The sequence below is a fragment of the Mandrillus leucophaeus genome, unplaced genomic scaffold, assembly GCF_000951045.1.
Source record: "Mandrillus leucophaeus isolate KB7577 unplaced genomic scaffold, Mleu.le_1.0 Scaffold231, whole genome shotgun sequence".
Lineage (NCBI taxonomy): Eukaryota > Metazoa > Chordata > Mammalia > Primates > Cercopithecidae > Mandrillus > Mandrillus leucophaeus.
The window spans coordinates 1,472,101-1,485,317 of NW_012102377.1; the positions used below are offsets into that span (position 1 = coordinate 1,472,101).

At 39.4% G+C, this 13,217-nt stretch overlaps 1 protein-coding gene across 3 annotated transcripts in view; it reads left to right on the forward strand.

Annotated features, from left to right (window-relative positions):
* Positions 1 to 13,217, forward strand: part of MAP3K13 (mitogen-activated protein kinase kinase kinase 13) — a 221,868-nt gene that overhangs the window by 132,932 nt on the left and 75,719 nt on the right. The window lies entirely within an intron of this gene.

The window sequence follows — 13,217 nt, forward strand, 5'->3', positions numbered from 1 at the left end:
TTGTATTTTTAGTAGAGATGGGGTTTCACCATGTTGGCCAGGCTGGTCTCAAACTCCTGACCTCAGGTGATCCACCCGCCTCGGCCTCTCAAAGTGTCGGGATTACAGGAGTGAGTCACTGCGCCCAGCCCCATGCTTGGTTTAATACTCTGGTATCTCCATCTTGAAATTCTTAATAGTTCTTAAACAAGGGGTCTTTCATTTTTAGTTTGTACTGGTCCTGCAAATTTTGTAGCCCACCCTACTGGCAATGTATAAAATTGTAAGTCCTTAGTTGATGTTCTTATTAGCAATGTGTTTCAGTACGCTGAACATTTCTTGTGTCATGCCTCTTTTTGCTCTAAGGCGAGCATGCTTATTTCTACCTGACTACTGTTAGACTTCTAGAAGTGGTTCTGAAGAATGTGTCCCTGCCAATGAATGACTTAAAAGAAACTCAGCCTTAATTTTATGCCACCAAACAATGCTATTTTTCTAATAAGGTATATACACATTATTTAATGTAATCACATAAATTCAGAAACTACACATTTGCACCTTCCAATTACTGTGGTCTTGAACAAAAGCTTTCCGATCGTTGCATAAGTAATGAGTAATGTTTTCTACGAGGCCAAATTCTTTTGATCAGAGAAAAGAGACTCGTCAGCCCAGCATTCAAAACCTTTTATGATGTGGCACCACCCTATAGTTAGAGCAGTGCTGATCACTGCTCTCTATGCACCTTATGTTCCAGCTCTTCCAGACTGTTTGCTATTCTTGGAAAATGCTATTTATTTTCTTGCCCTCCATTCTTTTCTTTGCACAGTTCCTTTGGCCAGAATATGTGTCTTCTTCCAGGCAGCAGCCTCATTTCTCTCCATCCTCCACTCATTCTCTACTGGTGTAACTCTGATTCTTTCTTCAAGGCCTCACTTTGTTGCTCAAATGTCTCTTTTTCTGTGAAGTCTTCTCTGGTATCTCAATCATAGTTGCTGCTTCCCCTGCTGTGCTTATACTGTGCTTGAAGGCTAAAGTCTGTCTTACGTTGTACTTGTTTACTTGCTGACACACTAGACTGTATGCTCCTTGAGGGTGGGACTATCTGACCGGGGTCTATTCCATTATCCATGGCATCGTAACGTGATGTCTGGCACATGTTCAATACGTGTTTACTGAGTGAGGGAATTGGAAAAGCACTGAGTGTTAACTCCCTAAAGTGAAACAGCTAGTTGACGTCAGTTGATCTTGTTAGAAATAGTTTTGACTTTTAGAAGCATTTACGTAAGAGATAAATAATAAAAGCAGTGCTGTCAGTGGGAATGAGTCCCCGTAGAATTATACAATGTCGTGACCCTGGGTGAAAAAGTAGTAAGAGTTCAATAACAGAAGAGTTTAAAAGGATTGGGAGGTCCCAGAGTAGCCAGGAAAAATTACCTAAAACAGTTTGAAGTCAGAAAAACAGGAAGCCCAGGGTGCCACTTGAATCTCAATTTAGCCGTTCCTAGCCGGCAATTTAGTTCCCAACTATTCTTTTTGTAGCACCTTCCTTAATTAAATTGTACTGCCATGTCAAGAAAAGGCTTGAAATAAAGCCAGTAACATGGAAGGCATATTTAGAAGTATGCTAAATACATTTCTATGCTAACACTTTAACTCTCAAACTAAATTCTAGCTATTGTGCAGTTTAAGTCTTTTCTCTTGATTCTTTTGTGGTAGTAAGGAAAGCAAGAAAGAGGGAATAAATCAGAATCTCCATCTGAATCTACTGGGATTAAAAAATAATCAGACTATTCTTTGAGCTTCTCTGTAACCATAGCCAAGCATGCCTTCTAATTTTGTCAAATGGGATTAGACATATGTAGGCTAAGAGAAAAAGCCACTAATCCCAAAGCCTAGATTGTACAAAGTATTGTAGATGGGTTAATTTCTAAGTTTTTGGTATTATTCTAGCTCTATTGTCATTTCAGTTATTACGTGAAGAAGGTCATTTAACAAACTATATGTAAGGATTTTGTGATTTTTCCCGTAGGTATTTAATAATGATTTACTTTCATATTTTAAATTTTGGTGCTCAATTCATTTTCATCTACTGAGGTTGAATGGATGCCCCATTGCAGTAACCATTTCACTAACGAACTGACTTGTTTTCATGCTAGGCAAGTAAAAAGGGGATCTGTGGAAAAAAGCCTTTAAATGAAAGCCAGAAATCATAGAGTGGGGTGGGATCATTCCAGAAGAGATGTGGGGTATATTCCCACAACATTTTTATCCAATAAAATAAAATTTTAAAATTTATATTAAAAGTATGCCTAGAAAGAAAAGAAAATCATAAAAGAACAGTAGAAACTCTAAAGATTATGTGGAAAGGACACTCCAAGTTGATTTGCCTCAGTAAATGATGGAAATTGTACATGAGCTGATTATCTATTTGTCTGTGAACCCTCAGATATAAATAATGTTTCTTTTTTAAACCTTTTTTTTTTTTTTTTGCCACCACCAGACCCTAGATCTTGAGACTTAACTCACCTCCACTTTCTGGAGTGGGAATCTCTAAGGATGGCTCAGATTCTAAAGACATGTAACCCTGACTGTGCTAAACTCTTACCTCATTTTGTTGTCTAGACTTATGATTAGTAATTTTCATTTGGAAACGCCCGGCAGTACCACCGTCTCAAAGGGTGCTAAAGGATTCTAAATACAAAATTAACTCTGATACACACAAAATAGAACGTTATAACTATACAGCAGAGTGACTGCATTTTAACAAAGTTTGCCACACCGTGCACAATTAAATGGACTTTGTCAAAGGCGTCTTAAGTGTTTTTGACAAAGTGTCAGAAAAAGTATCAGTGTCCAGCAGTTTGTTGATGCCTTCTGGTGATTCTACTATTGCTCAGGACAGCGTGGGGACTTTAGCTTCAGAGTGCGTTTTGCCAATTTCAGCATTGGAATTAAGGGGGAAGAACGCTCAAGTGTGTTCCCTCTTCCCTACACCTTGCCCATATTAGTCAGTTCCCACACCTGGCCCCTATTATTTGGTTTCTGTCCTTATAGTGCTGTCTTTTCTATAAATGGATTTCATATAAATGGAATTATACAATATGTAGCCTTTTGTCTTTGCTCATTTTAGATTTCCTCGTAGAATTTTGAGTTTAATTATTTATTTATTTATTTATTTATTTATTTATTTATTTATTTGAGTCAGGGTCTTGCTTTGTCACCCAGGCTGGAGTGAAGTGGCATGGTCATAGCTCACTGTAGCCTTGAACTCCTACACTCAAGTGATCCTCCCACCTTGGCCTCCCAAAATATTGGGATTACAGGTGTGAGCCACTTTTTTTTTCTTCCTCACTTTTATCTTGGTAGAGTCTGGCATGGGCAGAGCAGAGATAAAATGTTTATGTTCAATCTATCACATTTAACTAGAAATCTTGTGTAATAGTTTTAGGGGGAAAAATCAGAAAGTGGGAGTATAGAGTGAAATCTTCCAATTTTGCAGTTAAAATCGAACTTATTTCAGGAGAGAAACCATTTGAAGCTTTCAGGGTCTTATTTATAGTAAGCACTCAATAAAATGCTAGCTGGCCAGGTGCGGTGGCTCATACCTGTTAGCCCAGCCTGTAATCCCCTTGGGAGGTTGAGGTGGGTGGATCACTTGAGGTCAGGAGTTTGAGACCAACCTGGCCAACATGGTGAAATGCCATCTCTACTAAAAAGACAAAAATTAGCCGGGCATGGTGGTGCATGCCTGTAATCCCAGCTACTCAGGAGGCTGAGGCAGGAGAATCACTTGAACTCAGGTGGTATAGGTTTCAGTGAGCTGAGATCATGCCACTGCACTCTAGCCTGGACAACAGAGTGAGACTACATCTCAAAAAACAAAAAACAAACAAACAAAAAAAAGCCGATTAGTTTGATTTGCATCTACAACAACCCCAAAAGGGAGGTTTAGTATATCCTGTGTACAAGTGAGACAACTAGTATTGAGAATATTTACATAACTGTCAAAGACTTCACAGCAGATAAGTGACTAGGAATAAACAAGGTATTTCTGATTTGAAAACCTGCATTCTCTGCAATTACAGCACATCATAAGCATTATGTAATAAACATGGGACAACAACTATTTGTAATATACCAGGCTTCATTACAATCTGATTTATTACAGTCCTAGGGCAACCTTGTATTAATGGGAGGTTAGACATGAAATTTGCTTTGTGTGCTGTTTTTAGCCATCTCACTACCACATTGGGCATCATCAGAAGGCGTCTACCAATGAAATATATATAAAAAAAGTATAAATATATATATATAAAGGTGGACTAGAGTTGGACATAGATCAGACAAGGGCAACTGAGATGATGCAAGGAGTGTGTGTCCTGCCTTAGGATTACAGACTGGAGGCCGGGCCCAGTGGTTCACGCCTGTAATCCCAGCACTTTGGGAGGCCAAGGTGGGCAGATCATGAGTTCAGGAGTTCAAGAGCAGCCTGGCCAATGTGGTGAAACCCCGTCTCTACTAAAAATACCAAAAGTAGCCGGGCATGGTGGCATGTGCCTGTAGTCCCAGTTACTTGGGAAGCTGATGCAGAAGAATTGTTTGAACCCAGGAGGCGGAGGTCACAGTGAGCTGAGATTGCACCACTGCACTCCAGCCTGGGCTACAGAGCGAGACCCTGTCTCTATTTAATTAATTTTAAATAAGCTTAATATCCCTGATTATCAGGGAAGTACAAATCAAAACCACAATGAGATATCATCTCACCCATTAAAATATTATCAAAAAGATAAAAACATAAATGCTGGCAAGGATACAGAGAAAAGGGAACTCTTATGCACTGTTGGTAGGAATGTAAACTAGTACAGCACTATAGAGAACAGTATGAAGGTTCCTCAAAAAAAACACAAATAGAACTGCCATATGGTCCAGCAACCCCACTACTGAGTATTTACCCAAAGGAAAAGGAGCCAGTACACTGAAGAGGTATCTGCACCCCTAAGTGTTTATTGCAGGACTATTCACAATAGCCAAGGTATGAATCAACCCGTGTCTGACAATAGAAGAATAGATAAAGAAAATGTGGTATGTGTATGCAACTGAATACTATTCAGCCATAAAAAAGAATTAAATCCTGTCATTTGCAGCAACATGGATGAGCCTAGAGCAGCAGTCCCCAACCTTCTTGGTACCATGGACCAGTTTTGTGGAAGACAGTTTTTCCACAGACCAGGGATGTGGTGGGTGGTGGGTGGGAATGGTTTGGGGATGAAACTGTCCCACCTCAGATCATCAGGCATTAGAGTCTCATAAGGTGCGCACAACCTTATGAGAGCCCTCGAATGTGCAGTTCACAATAGGGTTTGCACTCCTGTGAGAATCTAACGCCACTGCTGATCTGACAGGAGGCAGAGCTCAGGTGGTGATGCTCGCCTGCCACTCACCTCCTGCTGTACAGCCTGGTTCCGAACAAGCCACAAACAGGTACCAGTCTGCAGCCTGGGAGCTGGGGATCCCTGGCCTAGAGGACATTATGTTAAGTGAAATAAGCCAGTAACAGAAAGTTAAACACCACATGTTCTCATTCATACCCAGAAGCTAAGAAAGTTAAACTCATAGGTGTAAAGAGTGGAACAGAGGTTTCTAGAGGCTGGGAAGGATGGATAGGGAGGGATTTGTTAAAAGATACAAAATTATAGCTAGACAGGAGGAATAAATTCTATAGCTATAGTGTCCCATAGTACTGCAGGATGGCTATAGTTAACAATAATATGTATTCCCAAATAGCTAGAAAAGAGAATAATGTTCCCAACACAAAAAAAGATAAATGTTCGAGATGATGTATATGCTAATTTCCCCAATATGCTCACTATGTATTACATGTAGCGAAACATCACTCTGTATCCCATAACAATGTACAATTATTATGTGTCAATTTTTAAAAATTAAAAAATAGGCCCACACGGTGGCTCATGCCTATAATCCCAACACTTTGGGAGGCCGAGGTGGGCAGATCACCTGAGGTCAGGGGTTCAAGACCAGCCTGACCAACATGGAGCAACCTGTCTCTATTAAAAATACAAAAATTAGCCAGGTGTTGTGGTGTGCACCTGTAATCTCAGCTACTCAGGAGGCTGAGGCAGGAGAATCGCTTGAACTCAGGAGGCAGAGGTTGCAGTGAACTAAGATCACACCACTGCACTCCAGCCTGGGCAACAGAGCAAGACTCTGTCTCAAAAAAAAAAAAAAAAAATAGGTTCAGCTTATGAATAAGATTCTTCCATGGGCTATTAAGAAAAGTGAGTTTATGTTATACCCATTCCTTTTGTAAACAGATGTCACAAAAAACAATGACTTCCCCTTCAAAGCTATCGTCGGAAGCAAAGTATTAGGTAAAAGGGCCCTTGGTTTTTCCTGGCTTCTTCAGGCAGAGTTGTCTCTTCTTGTCCTCACTTTATGAGATGTCCTAACTGTAGATTATACCATGCTTCAAGAACAGCTAGACGTGCATACACATGAATTTACAATCAGTTATTTAGAACACAGAGAAAAAATCAGAAAATGAAGGGAAAAACATTTGCATACAGCCAGAATGTACGTCACGAAACCCATGTACAAAACCTCACAGTTTACTCATATGAAGAGTCATCAAGCCTTTGTACAAAATCTTGTTGCTATTATTTTGCACACAGTTCTAACATGTTTGGGCATACGGTTTCCAAGCCCATGACAAATACTAACTTCTCAGGTAGATTTGCTGGATACACTACCACCTACTCAGGCAAATTTACTAAGAGTTATGAAATTGATGTTTAATTAAACAACTAATACTAGACATTGAAACAACAGAAAATTCAAATTAAGCAAACAAGTACAATGATAAAGCAATCATTAGCATTTCAGAAGGATTCTTCATTTTGCAAGTAGATTTATCAGTGATACTTCAAATAGTAATTTCTATTAGTGATTTTTAAATGTTATTTTTAAAATGTGATTTATATGCAACTTTTTAGGAGCACTTAATGAAACCATGTGCACTTGTAATGAATTAAAATTATGATTCCTAAAGGGAGGCAGCTAAATATGTCTTTTTTTTTTTTTTTTTTTGAGACAGAATCTTGTTCTGTCACCCAGGCTGGAGTGCAGTGGCACGATCTCAGCTAACTGCAGCTTCCGCCTCCCAGGTTCAAGTGATTCTCCTACCTCAGCCTCCCGAGTAGCTGGACAAGGGCATGTACCACACGCCCAACTAATTTTTGTATTTTTAGTAGATATGGGGTTTCACCATGTTGGCCAGGCTGGTCTCGAACTCCTGACCTCAGGTGATCCTCCCACCTCAGCCTCCCAAAGTGCTGGGACTACAGGTGTAAGCCAGCATGCCCAGCCTAAATATGTCTTTAAATTCCATCCTTTGTAATATTTATCTTTGTATTGAGGGACTACATGTTGTTTTCTGTCACAAATAGTTTATTATTTTGCATTTATTTTTCTTTCCATTAGAACTGTCTCATATATTTATCATTTTTTTAGCACTTAGAATCAATAATTAATATTTATTGATGTTCTTCCTTGCCATCCTCGTTTTGGACAGATGGGATTTATCTAGGATCCTTTAATAGTCTGCAAATTTCAGCTATATATTGGGAGTAGAAATTGAAACTACCCTCAATGAATAATTAAACAATGGGTATGGATTACACTCTAGCACAAAGTCATTCCAAAACAGTGACATAAGACAAGTGAAAAATGGCCAATCTTTGACAATTTCAGATTTCTATTGTCGGTAAAGCTCAAAATGTTCTATCACACATTTTCTAGAATATCATCTTGAGTGAATCATTACTTTAAAAAATTAAAACTCAGGACTACTTCTGTGAACAAAAACAACAGTAAGTCACAAGAAATGTAAAAGTCTAAAACAATAGAATCTCTCACTAATTTGGCTTTGGTTACTGCTCTGTTAAAATCTGACATTGGATCCAGAGTCAGGAGTGCTTTGTTCATCCTGGAGTTTTTGTCCTGGTTATCTGTAACACAGTCTCCTCTGAGAAGTGACACGTACTTCTGGTGATTTGGTAAAACTTCTGTTCCTATTCACCTTTTCCTGCATTAGCCCTCCCCTAGGTTTGTGCTTTTCACCTACACTAGACCTGTGATTAGGAGCTTCAAGGAATGATGGTAGCAGTAATCTAATTTCATTTTTTAGATTTTCCACAAATGAACCTACTTAGGTATTGAAAATTATTCCTCTGACTCCTTTTAGACACCTGGCTGTGATTCCTTGGACAGTCTTTTAAAAGATGAAATCCCCAATTCAGTTTGATCCTGATGAATCATCATTAGAATGAGCTATACTTAAATCATTCAAAAATATTAGTAAAACATGGTTGCAAACCTGTCATATTAAAGAGGGTAGTGGAGTACTGTGCAGTTAGCAAATCCCCATGTAGGAAGGGAGCCACAATGTTGGTTAATCCTTAGAACAGATCAATCTATTAATATGAATAAAGCACATAGAGCGACACTGTCCAACGGAACTTCCTGTAATGATGGAAATGTTATTTTTTGCACTGTCCTATATGGTTGTCACTAGCCACATGTGGCTACTGAATACCTACAATGGACTAGTACAGCTGAGGAACTAAACCTTTATTTAATTTTAATTAAAGTTAAATAACTACATATAACTAGAAGCTACAATATTGGATGATGCAAGTATAGAGTTTTAATGTTAAAAACAGAATGGGGCTGGGAGCAGTGGTTCACGCCTGAAATCCCAGCACTTTCGGAGGCTGAGGTGGGTGGATTGCCTGAGGCCAGAAGTTCAAGACCAGCCTGGCCAAAATGGTGAGACCCTACCTCTACTAAAAATACAAAAATTAGCTGGGTGCGGCAGCACGCGCCTGTAGTCCCAGCTACTCAGCAGGCTGAGGCAGGAGAATCGTTTGAACCCAGGAGGCAGATGTTGCAGTGAGCTGAGATTGTGCCACTGTACTCCAGCCTGGGCAACAGAGCAAGACTCCATCTCAAAAAACAAAACAAAACAAAAACCAGAATGGAGTAAATCCTACAGAAAGTGAGCATATTTTAGAATTCTCCAATTATCTTTAGTTATTGCTAAGAATTTGTACCTTTCGCCCTAAGTTTAGAACCTAAGTTCAAGGTAAAATATGAGCCTATTCCATATTTTTCTGACCTAGACCTTTTTTAGTTAAACAGAAGCCCATTATAATATCGACAATACAGTGTTGTGGTTAAGGGGTTGGTCTTGGGCTCAGGCTGTGGAACTGGAGTGGAACTGGGTTCAATTCCTGTCTTCACCACTTAGTAGCTGTGAGTCATTTAAACTATCTGTGCCCCAATTTTTCACCAATGATTGTCAAGGGGTAATAATAGTACCTTTCCCAAAGGGTTGATGTGAGGATTAGAGAAGTGAATATGGGAAATGTGTTTAGAGCAGGTTCACATAATCTCAATAAATGTTGTTAATATGTTATCACATTGCTCTGTGCGCCTGTAAAATCTTCTCATCCAAAAAGTGAATTCCACCATATTATATCAGGTTCTGCACTAGGTGCTGAGGCTAGATGGCGGGAAAAGAAAAAGGACAAGGTACAGAGATAAACAATGTTTGATTCTACTCTCACAAACTTATGAGACTTAGTTGTTTATCTTGAAAAATAGAAGGCATGGCCCAATCACTGCTCCCTCCAACTTGAACCATCTATGATTCTGCCATTCTTAAGAAAGGCCTGGAAAAGCAATGCAAGGATGGCAGAAGGACTTTTGATGACATCTTGCCTGCCAAGTATATCTAGGACTTGCCCAGGAACAGTGTGTAGAATCTGCAGCTTTGTGAGAACTTTCATTTATGTCATTGGAAGTCGAAGTCTGTTACTGATGCTCTTCAACAGCCTGAAATATTAAACTGGCAATGAATTATTTGATTTTAATGTATAGTATAACATAAGTACAGAATGTATTATATGTTGATATCTCTAGTTGTATTTTACTGTCCAACAAAACAATCTAAATACTGACAATGAATTTAATGAGAAAAGAAAATTTTCATAATATAATTTCTTTCAAAAAGATTTTTTGGCCAGGCGTGGTGGCTCATGCCTGTAATCCTAGCATTTTGGGAGGCTGAGGTGGGAGTATTGTTTGAGGCCAGGAGTTCAAGACCAGCCTGGGCAATATAGTGAGATCCTGTCTCTACTCTTAAAACACATTTTTTAAAGAGTTTTCCTCCCTTCTCACTTGCTTAGAGTCATGAATCTCCTGACAGCAGAGCCAGCCTATTCTTACTAAGCAGCACACTATCCATCACTTCCCAAATGGCATAGATTTTGTTTATTTATTTATTTATTTATTTATTTATTTATTTTTGGGGTAGGGTCTCACTCTGTCTCCCAGGCTGGAGTGCACTGGCGCGATCACGGCTCACTGCAACCTCTGCCTCCCGGTTGCAAGAGATTCTTGTGCCTCAGCCTCCTGAGTAGCTGGGACTACAGGCATGTGCCACCATGCCTAGCTAATTTTTGTTTTGTATTTTTAATACAGACGGGGTTTTGTCATGTTGCCCAGGCTGGTCTTGAACTCCTGGGCTCAAGTGATCTACTGCTTCAGCCTACCAAAGTGCTGGGATTACAGGTATGAGCCACCCTGCCCTGCCCTGGTCTAATTATTCTTATATTTAAAGCATAAGCAATGTTTTTCTAGAGATATTTTCTTGAGTCAATGAAATCGTCTCCTAATTTAACATCACAATATAAAAACAGAGGGGTTAATTTTTTTGTTTGTTTTGTTTTGTTTTGTTTTGTTTGAGACAGAGTTTTACTCTTGTTGCCCAGGCTGGAGTACAATGGCGCGATCTTGTCTCACTGCAACCTCTGCCTCCCGGGTTCAAGTGATTCCCGTGCCTCAGCCTTCTGAGTAGCTGGGATTACAGGCATGTGCCACCACGCCCAGCAAATTTTGTATTTTTGGTAGAGATGGGGTTTCTCCATGTTGGTCAGGCTGGTCTCAAACTCTCAACCTCAGGTGACCCGCCTGCCTCGGCCTCCCAAAGTGCTGGGATTGCAGGTATGAGCCACTGCGCCCGGCCAATTTTTTTCTCACAAATGAACTACATAGTATTAATATTTTCCCAAACATTATACCCATGTAGAACCTTCCTTTTTGTGTGTGCAATGTAATTAAAACGTAGAATGTAAAAATAACTGCTGTAATTAAAGACAAAGGAAATGAAATATGAAAAAGAAGTTGCATACATTTGGGATTTTTGTCTCCTATTTTCCATCTTGCTTTTACCCTTTTCACCTGGTATCTCACTATTTATTGATTCTTTGTGCTTTCATTGATAATACCAAATGAATGTTATAAGCTCAGCTTGCCTCAGTTTCTATATATATCAACCCGTTCCCCTCTTCTTAGCTCTCTTTTCTCATCTTATCACTTTCCTAAAGAAAAGTTTACTTGTCTTTCCCTTGCCCTTCTTTTTATTCCCCTTGATTTCACATATATATTGAGCATATTGACATATTATCTGTTTATTCTAGTTCTTCTAAAGATTTGCATAGCTAACAAATATTGAGGCTAAATGTGTTATATATGTACTATCTCATATAATCATCTACTCTATGAGGTGGATTCTGTTGTTACTGCTAATGATAGACGACAAAATTGAGGCTTAGAGAGAGTTATGGTGAGGTTAGTGACTACGATTTGAATCCAGATCTATCTTCCTCTAGCGCCTTCTCTCTTAAGCCCTTACAATATTACTCTCAATGTGATGAAGTACATCTGAATATTGATTGTTTGGATGAGAAATAACTTTAAAGTGTATATTATAGCACTTCTTTTTTGAGATAGACCCTTGCTGTGTTGTTCAAACTAGACCACAGTGGAGCAATCATGGCTCACTGCAGCTTAGACCCTCTGGGCTCAAGTGATCCTCAGCCTAGTGAGTAGCTGGGACTACAGGCACGTGCCACCATGCCCAGCTAATTTTTCTTTGCAGTAACAGGGTCTCACTGTGTTGCCCAGGCTGGTCTTGAACTCCTGGGCTCAAGCAATCCTCCCGCCTCAGCCTCCCAAAGTGCTGGGATTACAGGCATGAGCCACCTTGCCCAGCTATAAAACAAATTCTTTAAAAATAATTTTAATTTTATTTTTCTTTTAACTTTTACATTTAACAATAATTTTTTTTTTTTTGAGACAGAGTCCCACTCTGTCGCCCAGGCTGGAGTACAGTGGCCGGATCTTAGCTCACTGCAAGCTCCGCCTCCCGGGTTTACGCCATTCTCCTGCCTCAGCCTCCAGAGTAGCTGGGACTACAGGTGCCCGCCACCTCGCCCGGCTAGTTTTTTGTATTTTTTTAGTAGAGATGGAGTTTCACCGTGTTAGCCAGGATGGTCTCGATCTCCTGACCTCGTGATCCGCCGGTCTCGGCCTCCCAAAGTGCTGGGATTACAGGCTTGAGCCACCACACCCAGCCTAATAATAATTTTTAAACCATTTCAATTCTTGTTCTCCTAAACTATGTATCTTAGGAGAGTTCCAAAAAGAGAGAGGAAACAGTCACAAAATAAAAGGAAAAGAAAAGGAAAGGGACTAGCATTTATTGAATGCTTACTGTATACTTAGTGTCTTATCAGGGACCAACTCAAGTTCATAGTTCTATATATTCTGTAATCTTCCTTTAAAAAAATAGGGTATTTCTGTATCTTCTACTTTTCCATGAACAACTGTCTTGCTCATAGTTCCTGAAGATAATTCTTTACCAAAGGTTGTTTTTGTAATCCTAAATGCAAGAGTTTTGGTGCCTTCACATGTAATTCATCTGGACCTTAGAAGTTGGAAATAATCAAGACACTGATATACGTTCTTGTCTCTTCATCTCTTTTGGGTTTCAATTCTCTTAATCATGATCATTCTACCTTTTCTAAAATGAATGTGAATCTCATCAGTAGAAAAGGTAAAAACAAAATAGGAGTCATTAACTTTTGTTTGCTCATTGTCATCTTTTTAAGTTCACTTTTCTTTTCATTTTGAATTTATAATCCTTCTTTTTTTTTTTTTTTTTTTTTTTTATTTTTTTTTGAGATGGAGTCTCACTCTGTTGCTCAGGCTGGAGTGCAGTGGCATGATCTTGGCTCACTGCAACCTCTGCCTCCTGGGTTAAAGCAATTCTGCCTCAGCCTTCTGAGTAGCTGGGACTACAGGTGTGCACCACCACA